The following is an 11,054-nucleotide window of genomic DNA, read 5'->3' as shown; positions in this document are numbered from 1 at the left end:
GCTACAAAGTTCTATAACTGTGTTTAATGAAGAGAATGCGCTTTGTCATAAAAATGTTGACTAGGAGAGAACGATTTCGGTTTTATGTTCGTCCGGTTCGGACCCATCAAACGTGTGCAAAGATGTCTACATGTATAAGGCATTAGAGAAGAATAAAGATCTGCAAGTTGTCCAACTGTGTCAGGCAGACTCTAAACAAGAATATACAAAAGAACAAGTAGGTAGATTATCGTGTCTGTACACGAATGTTAGGAGTATCAGAAACAAAGGGGTACAGTTTGTTGCCTTAGGCAATATGTTGTGAACTCAGATTGTGTGCATTAGTGATACCTGGTAATCAGAATCAGGCATACTAACTGGTATCGAGTGTCATGGGTACAGTATTTTTAGGAAGGATAGAGCGGATAGGAGAGGAGGGGGAATGATGATAATGATCCAGTTATAGTCGAGACGTATAACTGCAGTACAACTACTAACAATATTTCAAGTGGCGGTGAGTATGAAGCCACCTGGTGTGAGGTGGAATCTAACAAGATCAATTACATAGTGGGGTGTTGTTACAAACCTGGTGGATCGGTTGCTAGTGATAAAAAAATGCATCACCATATAGAGTAACCATAATCATCATCAATCCGATGATAGAAAAAAATTACATAACGGGGATGGCCTGCAGATGGATTTGGCATCAGAAGACTAGAGAAATTATTAATTGGGTTTTGACCTAATGTAAGAGTCAGAAACTTGATAACATCATGTGAGGAATGGAGAGATTGTGTGCATAGTTCTAGTTGGAGAAGGAAAGGTGGGAAGTTTACAGCTGAGTAGAAATGTATGAATTAGCAGTTCACGCGAGACTATCTTCTGTGTATGATCTGTAATGGTTTACCTAATCTCGTGATATCATGCATACGTTTTGGTAAAACAGCAATTGTGAGATTCCCAAATCCTTGGTTCTGCAACTATGTAATTTCTACTGGTGCTTCTAAGAGGTTGCCATTCATACGATGGACGTGAGAGGTAAGATGCACACACACACACACTCTCTCTCTCTGTGTACATAGGTATTGTTGAACTAAATTTTCAAGTGGAAAATTTTAATATAAGTTTATTCGAAAATCTCGTTGTACAGTGATCACACTGTACAACGGGAACTGTTTTCTCGAACAGAGGTGGTGTGAATGTGTGTCTAGCTAGCTGAAATGTTTTACTTATTCTGTAGGTTCTCCATTCAGGATGCAGTTGATTTTTTTAATGCTTCTATTTCAAGTCTTCTTTATTGCTGATTTTCATACCAAACTTATTACAGCGGTCATCAATTTAGTTAAAGAATTCTGCATCGTTGTACTGGATTTATTTAGAAGTGTAACATTAGCTGAGAAACATCTCGAATTTTGATATCAGATTTAATGCCGCTTTCCTTCATAATTTCATCCACGTAGATGATGATTAACAGTGCATATAATGGGTATCTTTATCTCACATCTGATTTAATATCAAGCAATCTTCCAGTAAGTCATTCTAACTGCTGACTTAAAAACTCAAAAACTTTGTACGGCTTGATATAATGTACCACTGACACCATGTAACTGTAGCATTTTGAACAAGTTTTTCTCTGGACACTGTCATGACTTTTCCAGATCTACAAAACTGAAAAAAAAAAAAAAAAAAGTTTGTTATATTCCCATGATTTCTCAACTAGTTGTCTTACAATGGTAGTCTGATATTGTCAGCCTCTGCCTAAACCCACCTTGTTCTTCTCCTAGCCTCCCTTTCACAATTTGTCTTAGCCTTTTCTGAAGTATGTTTGCATGAATCCTACCAGGAACCCTCAATAGGGAAATTTCTCTAATTCTCACATTCAGTTTTATTCTCCTTTTTTTATAGATGAGAACTGTAAAAGCTGTATCCCAGTCATCTGGAATTCGATCCTGTGACCAAACCTGCTAAATTATGCAGAAGCCTCTGTAAAACTTTTATCCCTCTAATACTTGAAATTTCTAAGCTGAACATCATCTTACTCTACCTACCTTTCCACATTTCATTTTTATGGCTTTTTCTACGTCGAGTATTGATATACTAAATGCATAACAGAACATATGTAATATATACTAAATGAGATTCATTATTTTTGTGCCGTATTTCCATATTAATTTATACCTACTGTGTATAAATAAAAGCACATGTAATTTCTGCATGTTCTCCGCTATTTAGGACTAAAAAAGAAGGATTTAAAATATATATATACATACAATGATAACAGCTGTAGCCTATGCGTGAAATGATTCTAATAAGCTATTAGAGGCCTAACACGAGTGCAATCATACAAAAGGTGTCAAGTCATCTTGTCACATTGTAATGTAATCGAGAATTTTACCAAATGAAATTTTCTGGACGTTAAAAATCACAGAATATCCGTATCCAGCAGAGATTCCCCCCCCCCTTTTTTTTAGAAACATACTACAAGCAGACAAGGCATAGTATTTTTTTAAAAACTACTGCTAATATGATGCGCAAAAACATAGGGTTTATGCAATATTCAGTTATTGCTGAGCTAGTGTATAATATGGTAAATAATGTGTTAAATTTCATTCACTGGTAGGCAAATAAAATTTGTAATGACAGGTGATAGCCAAATGAAAAGTGAGGTAGGCTACAGGTAAAACAATCGCATTTTTCACCGTCACAGTTTTGATAATTCTGCACTTATTAATGAGAATTAAAATGTTTTCCACACTTACCTAATACAAGCATTTCGTAGTATTATAACACTAAATTAATCCCTACATATCAATTAAATTAAAAAGCCGCGCACAACGAATTTAAATTCACAATTAGGCCAATAGTCGAATGACGCCTCGCTCGTTTGGTTGTGCAAATATTGTGACGCCCTCTGCACTATTCATATTTGCCTTGTAGAAAGGGGAGGGGCGTCATTAATAAATTATTCTTTTTTACCTTAACTATATCGTGGATGGTTTCCCTATCAGAAATTATAATAATAATATCGCGAATGAACCCGCGTAGAAACGAACACGAGTGCCTGCGTAGAGCAATTGGAAAAAACGACGAGAGAATTGGGCCTTTCGATTTAACAACAAAAAAAAAAAAAAAAAAAGAAAAGAAAAAAAAAAAAGAATTCGATTCTCGTTGTGAAAAGTGTAATCTTTTTACATGGGATTTTGTAGAAGGTTAGTTAGCCGACCCATATGCAGGTAGCTGGGTTCGGAACAACTCCTACAAGATGAGATGAGAAGATAATACTTCCAGGGTAACGGATGGCATTATTAAACTGTACTGCCAGCCTGGTTGGCCGAGTGGTTAGCATATCCACTCTCCAGCCCAAAGGCTGCTGGTTCGAATCCCTCCGTGGGCATGGATGTTTGTGATTGTCTGTGGAAATACCAGTGGTGGTCTGCGGTAGATGACGTTGGTGTAGTTGCTGTCAGATTGAATGGTCGAGACAGAGTTGTAGATGAGTCTTTGGAACTCCCCTGGAGGTGTATAATAAGAAGAATATAGAAACAAGGGCGGGGGGAATCTATTACTGGGTGGTAAATGGTTGCTAGTGCCATTGTGTCTGGTTGGAGAAAATTAAATAATCGATGGTGAGTTGTGTGTGTAATACAACTGGAAATTTAGCAACATGTCCAATTGAGGAATATTTTTAAAAACGATACGAAAAAGTTCAAGCCTCCTCAGTACTTCCTAGTTCATGAAAAAAAATCAGTAATGCTATTGAATATTTTAATGTATTCAGTTCATTAATATTACTTTCAAATTAGTATTGTTAAACACTTTTCGATTCATTTCCTAAAAGAAAGTTGAATAACGAAGTAAGTCAAACTTCTACAATTAAACATAAATCTTTGGTTGATGCACGTGCAAATTACTGGCATATCAGAAAAATTTTTGATGTATTGTCTCATTAGATCAAACATCGTTTCTACTTCTGGCACATTATTGACTGAATAAGTTTCGAAGATTAATTATTATGACTGCCTTTTGACTAAATCAGGGGTAGCCAACATTTTATTATTATGTGACACCTCCAGGGATTCCAAATACTCATCGAGGGAGATTGTGCCAACAGCATCGAACGATTGAGTCCTTCCAACTACTAATCGCGTTCAAACTTAACTTTTTTTTGCGTGAGCTAGTAGTAGCAGAGGTTCTGCCAATCGAACAACCTTACGTCCCATGCGCTGATTTCTTCACGTACGAGTTCAGATGGACCATACAATTCTAGTACCCTTAAAAATCTCCAGTAAAAATGTTAATACAGTACAATAAACCCTCGATTTAACGAACTAATAAGGGCTAAGGAGTGTCTGTTAAATCGCGAATTTTTTAAAATAAAAATATCTGTAACATTATACTGCAATTTTATCAATATCAACACTGTAATAACAAAAAAAAAATTGTTTTACACACACTTTTAGATAAGTTAACGTGAAGTTAATGTTCGATATTGAGGCACTTGGTTTAGGTCAGCGTTTCCCAAACTTTTCCTATGACGGAGCACTTCACAAATCCTTAAATTTTCACGGAACACCTTGGTTACTTTGTAATGTGTTAATTAATAATTAATTGTTAATTTAGCTGATTTTTATTATTAATTAATTCAACATAATATCATTAAATTAATTTGTACTGATTTTCATTGACATATCCCATTCTGATCACCAAAAATTTATATTATACTTACGAGTGAATGCAGACTTTTTCTCCTGTGTGCTGGTAGCTTTCCCCTTCTTTTGTACATCCTGGAGATCGCTTTGTAGGCTGGTGGTGGATGACTCCCTATCTGTTGTGTCACAAACACCTTCAATAAGAGATTTCTTAATACCAAATTTAAACAAAGTCCCTTGTCTCTTATTCATATTAAAATTTAAATCTGCAGGCCTATTGCTTTTAAAAAATCACGGCACTACTGTTTCGAAACTTTCACCCTACAATACTAACTTGCGAAGAAAGTATTCAGTCTTACTAGATTTGAGAACTGGATACAGACTACCTTGATCTTCAATTTTAGTGGAAAAATTTTCTTTATACGTCCTTGCTGATTGGTTACCAACATTTGCAGCACAGATGTTATTTCGTTCAGTTTTGAGAACAGAGAATACGCCGCCCATTGTTATAATCCGCTTGCAGGCAATTTTTGTGATCGGTCATAAACAGCGGTATTCCCCTTCCCAAATGTTGAAAGGCTTCGATATGTGAAAATTAACGATGCACACAGATGTTATTAGGCTTTCTGAGTCTGAGCTTTTCGACATATGCAGGAATCTTATTCTACTCAACATGTTTCCACTATCAAATATTTATTCATGAAAAATGCTTAGAAAACTAAAATGACAAATTCCAGAATTTCTTGCGGAACACAGTTGGGGAAACCCTGGTTTAGGTAATCCTGCTTTGAACAAACGCTCAAGTTTTTTTTTTTATTATTATTTTTTTTTTTATAATTAACTCCCTAAAATTACGAAAAGGTGCCACAGAAAGTCACGCCACGCGACAAAAGAACCAATTACAGTGCGATTGGTGTGATCACGTCTTAATCATTCGCAGAATATGTTTTATGACGGTGACTCATTTATGTCGGTTAAATTACTAGTGTTTTTCCAACATATAATGGCCTATTCGCTAAAATTTGTTAAAAATAACAGGAAATTAATAACAAAAAAAACTTAATTTATTTATAAGTAAATCTTGGTTAAAAGCATTTTAAAATTAACAGGGTGTTAATTTTCGCATGTGACATGCGAACTGGAAATTTTGTCAGTTAAATCGAGGGTTTACTGTATAGACATGATATATTGATTTAATATAAAAACGAGATTATCTCTCTCTGTAACTCAGACCCAAACACTGGCTTCAGTTTTCCTTCTATTTCAGTCTGACATGTTTTATAAAGCCTATTAAGATATCTTTTATGTGAGAAATTGTTTTCATAAACAATGCACAACAGATTTTCTGCCGGATTCGCTACAAATAAGAACTCATTTTCCCACTGTTCATTGAATTCACGCTTACTATCATTACCTTCTGTTTTTCTTTTGCACTGTGATGCGTAACTGAATGTAGTTGGTCGATTGGTAGAGCCTCTGCTACTAATGGCTCAGTTAAGTAAGTTTGAGCGTCGTTAGTAGTCGGAAAGGATCCAATCGTTCGATGCTGTTGGCACACCCTCCCTCGATGAGTCTTTGGACTCCCTGGAGGTGTCTAATAATAATAAAAACAAGGCTGTACTTTCGAAAAAGTACAAAACTGCAATCTTCACAAAGGAAGAACAAAGCATAACTCAGTAGCGTACAACTATCATTTGTAAACTGACTGACAAAAACTTGTGACACGTTGCTGTTGCTAACGCTTGGCGCCTAAGACCAAACAAGTGAATGTGCAAAAGATATGCACGAAATAATAAAATCGCTAAATTAAGTTTTAGCTTTTTCCTACGAACTGGTTTCTGATTAACTTTTATATAAATTTACATTAACGATTCAATATGAAAGAAATTATTTTAATTTTCATTCATTTTTAGTTTTATTTCTGCTTTTCGCTTTTCTTTTCAATTAGCAGTATCCTCGACTTATTAATACTTTTGCATTGATTTCCAAGTTATATTCATTATGTTCAGAAATGTTTTGATTTTTTTCTCTCTCACAATTTGTAGCAATCACAATATCATTTGCATAAATATGAGTTGATTCCTCCTTATCTCTAATACCTTGTATTTCTTCAAAAATTAAATTTGCATCCTTCCTTAATAACAGGTATGGAAATGGAGTAATATCTCTGTATTACTTCTCTCTGCAAAAGTAACCTGTATTTCGAACCTAATTTTGACCAATGCAGGTATGAGTCAGTCATGATTATATAAAATAAACCATTACTCAGTGATAATTTAATAAACACAGTGAACACTGACCATTTTGTTATGTGTTTGCATCATAAAGCTGTCTGTATTCTGCTAATTAACAAAGGAAACTTATGGTGCCATAATACTGTAATGAACCATATTTGAAGAACTATTCTATTATTTAAAATTATGCTGAAACTTTAAGACTAGAACAGTTTTGCTACAGATCATTAGGTATGAAAATTAGATCCTTAAACTGTTTCAGGATTGTATGCATATGTGATCAATTGAAAAATTCATAATAAAAATTACAAGTGAATGACTGTTTCCTTAATTTGTAGGTTTTGTATCTCTACAGAAAGACATATTTCTATGTTAAATTACAAGAAAATAAAATTTTTAAAATTGCAGATAATTTTTTTAGTATTATAGGAAAATCAAAAATTAGTGATCTGTATATATTTGATTTAACACATTTAATCAGCACCTGTTACATGATAAATAAATATCACATTCTGTTATCTATTTTTATTTAAGTATTGTTCATGCAACCCAGCCATGCTTAGTGAAAACTTGACAGGACGGTCCCAAGCCCGGATAAATGGGGAAGGATGAGCGCAGGGCTAGCAACCCAGTCTCAGAAAAAAATTTTTGCTATGCAAACTGAAACCTTCCAAAGATACCAGATGAAGCAAAAAACAGAGTCCGGTGATAAATGGTTGTGGAAGACCTATGCTCCCTGGTGGAGTGAAGAGGATTAAGTAAGTGTTGTTCATGCACACATGAAATATTCTAAATGATTTTATAGGCACAAAATACAGTATAATCTATTGCAACTAATTTGTGAAATTCATAATTATATACAGTTTTAATAAGTACGTATAATTATGTTTGCTACAAAGTCTATGATGTTTTGATTACAGATGTGTTTAAATCACTGCTAAGACCATGTCTTAGCCAATGGCTACAACCCCCCAAAAAATACTAAAACCAGTAAACCACAACCCCCCACTCCACGATATTGATTACACTAAATTTATCACTATCCCCTACATCTGGGGCACCTCTGAGAAAATAACCAATATCCTCAAAAAATATGACCTGACTTCCTGTTATAGACCATATAAAAAAGTTGGCATCCCTTATCCGTTCTACCAAAGACCAACCACGTCCCCTAGACCCACCTGGTGCATACCAGGTCCCTTGCAGCTGTAAATTGTCCTACTTTGGCCAAACAGGCAGAACAACGAATATCAGAATTTCAGACACAAAGACTACATCTGGTTTCACCAGTACAGCCACTCTGGGCTGGCAGACCATGCCTTAGATTCCCGCCATAGAATTCGTTGGAAGAAAACTAAAATAATACACCACCGCAAGTTCAAGTACAAAAGATTATTCATGGAATCATCAGCAGCTCTAAAAAACGTTCCAAACCTCAACAAATTTGGGTGCATGAAACTACCCCAAATTTGGGAGACTTACATTATGAGAACTTCAGCCCAAAGGCCAAGACAACCTTAGCCCACTAGGGGCACCATTAGGACTTTATGAACAATATAGTTTCTTGCCTTCTTCCTCATTTGCTTTTGTTAGTGCCTGCATGCACATACCATATTTGTATGTTCCTGAAAATGGCAACGTGACGTTGCCGAAATATTGAAGGTATTCAGTAAAGTTTGCTTTAATATCCGTTATATGCGTTGTTAATTCCCTAAGTTAATTACCAGTTATGTCTGACCAACGTATAAGCCTTGCTACAAGAATTAAGGGTTAGATAATCTGAACACCCAAACATGGAACTTTGTCATTTCAGATCCCACTGTAGCCCAGTCAGTTTCGACAATGCTCTTTGGCTGGAAAGATCTCTATCAAAAGAATCTCTATCAAAGTTTTTTCAATTGAAGTTAAATTATCTGATTTACAATGTAGGTGGCAGAGATTTTCTTCCAGAAACTTTGTTTCATCTCTCAATTAGGCAAAGCTAGAAGAACACAATTTACAGAAATTACATTACAACAGCATTATACTAGTTTCTTAATATGGTGCTGTACATAACTGTATGAGCCTCATGTCACTGTATCATGTGCTAAATGAAAAAATAAATAACTCTTTCTTTAAATAGTTAACTCATTATCATCTGTTCTTTGGTAATAGCATCTAATATTTGAGATTTTGCTAACAGAAATATATCTATAAACAAATTGAAAAAATTGTCTCCAAACATACCTTTAAAACACGATGCCACTGAAATATGTATATAAAATATAAATTACGGGGTGCTTAAGGGTCAAAGCTGTATAACTGACAGGAGACCTGAACATATGCTTTAAAGGAATGCAGAGAACCGACCAGGACTTCTGACCTAACGTCCAATCCTCACCTTCTCGTGGTGCACCCTGTTGGGTATCTACTTTGATACTGAACGAACGAGGATGGGCTGGCAATTTGGGATTTAGCCGATCAAATTGTATTCTTATTGGTTAAACCAAAATAAAAAAAAAAAATGATGGTACGACATGACAAAATTTCATGCCGGCTGGGGTGTCGCCCGGTTAAACAACGCTCCCGTTGTTTTTGCCAGGGAACCAGGGCGAACAGCGAAAAGTCAGCTACTGGAACAAATCTGAAAACAAACTCCAACTCAACATCACCAGAGTTAAAGATCGGTACTACCAACGTAAGAAAACTGACTGGCAAAGAAATGGAGCTAGCTGAGGAATTAGATAAGTACCAGATCGATATAATAGGGGTGACTGAAACAAAAAAGACAAAAACTGGTGAGATCTTTCTGAGCAAAAAATACAAAATATTATATTCAGGCAATGACAATCAAGGAAAAGAAGGAGTAGCCATAGTATTCAACACAAAATACGAGGCTAATCTTCTTGAATCGAAGGCAGTCTCAAGTAGAGTAATGTGGGCAAATATGAGAATGGGGAACTGGACAATGAGACTTATTTGTGCCTATGGTCGCACAGAAAGTTCTATTAAGGGAGAAGTGGAGGAATTTTTTGAGGCTTTAGAAAAAGCAACTGACACAATAAAAAATGAAAAGTTAGTCCTTGTTGGGGATCTAAATAGCAGAGTAAGAAATGATTGTCAGACATACAAAAATATTTTGGAAAAATTTGGAGAAAAGAGCAAAGCTAATAATAATGGCAAATATCTGTTGGATTTCTGCTCAGGACATGGACTGGTTATTAGTAACACCAACATAAAAATGTGCACAAATTCACATGGAGAGAAGAGGCAAGGAATAAGAAAAGTCTCATTCACTATGTTATTGTTGATAGTGATGTTTTCTCCCTAGTGCAGGATACCGGAGTGTATAGAGGATTTGAAATTGGAAGTGATCACTATTTAGTCTTGAGCAGAATAAAATTGAATTTCATATTGAAAAGAATAACATGTAAGAAAGTTTTAAAGCGAATAAAAGTTGAACAGCTCTCAGATGTGAACTGTAGACTAAAATACACAAAGATTATTGAAAAAAAAATGAAAGAGTTTGAGAACAGGAATCAAACTTTGGAGATTCAGTGGCAAACTCTGAAGAAAACATTGATTCTGCCAGAGAGGCATGTGGTGAGGTTGTCTGCAAGGATAAAAAAATCAGAACTCCCTGGTGGACACAGGAAGTTAAAAATGCAGTGAAGGAAAAGAAGAAAGCATATCGAAAGTTCCTGTCAAATAAGTCAGCTTGTACTCTTAGAAAATACAGAGACAAATGCAAGAATGCTAAACACCATGTAAAACTAGCTAAACAAAAGTGGGAGGACTTTGGCAAGAATATAGAAAATAAATATCAAGAAGGTGGCAAAATATTCTGGAGGTTGTTGAAGAAGCTTAGGAATGGAGGAAAGAGTGCTGTAAAAGGAGTTAGAGATGATAAATGTGACATGAAAACAGAAGAAAAAGATATCCTTGAAGTATGGAGTAATTACTTTGAAAAACTGCTAAATGAAACAAGCAGTGATTGACAGCACAGTGGTAAAAAACACTGACCAGGCATGCAGTCAGGAATACATATCCATACTTGAAGTAGAAAAAGCCATCAAAGGCTTGAAATGTGGAAAGGCAGCAGGAGTAGATGATATTCAACCAGAAATGCTGAAGTATGGTGGTATAAGAGCCTTACAGTGGCTGCACTGCATAGTTCAGAAAGCCTGGACAGAGAGACGAATTCACGATGTTT

The sequence above is a fragment of the Typopeltis vanoorti genome, chromosome 19, assembly GCF_054136105.1.
Source record: "Typopeltis vanoorti isolate ZY-2024b chromosome 19, IOZ_Tvanoo_1.0, whole genome shotgun sequence".
NCBI classification, from domain to species: Eukaryota; Metazoa; Arthropoda; class Arachnida; order Uropygi; family Thelyphonidae; genus Typopeltis; species Typopeltis vanoorti.
This window is presented reverse-complemented; position numbering follows the sequence as displayed.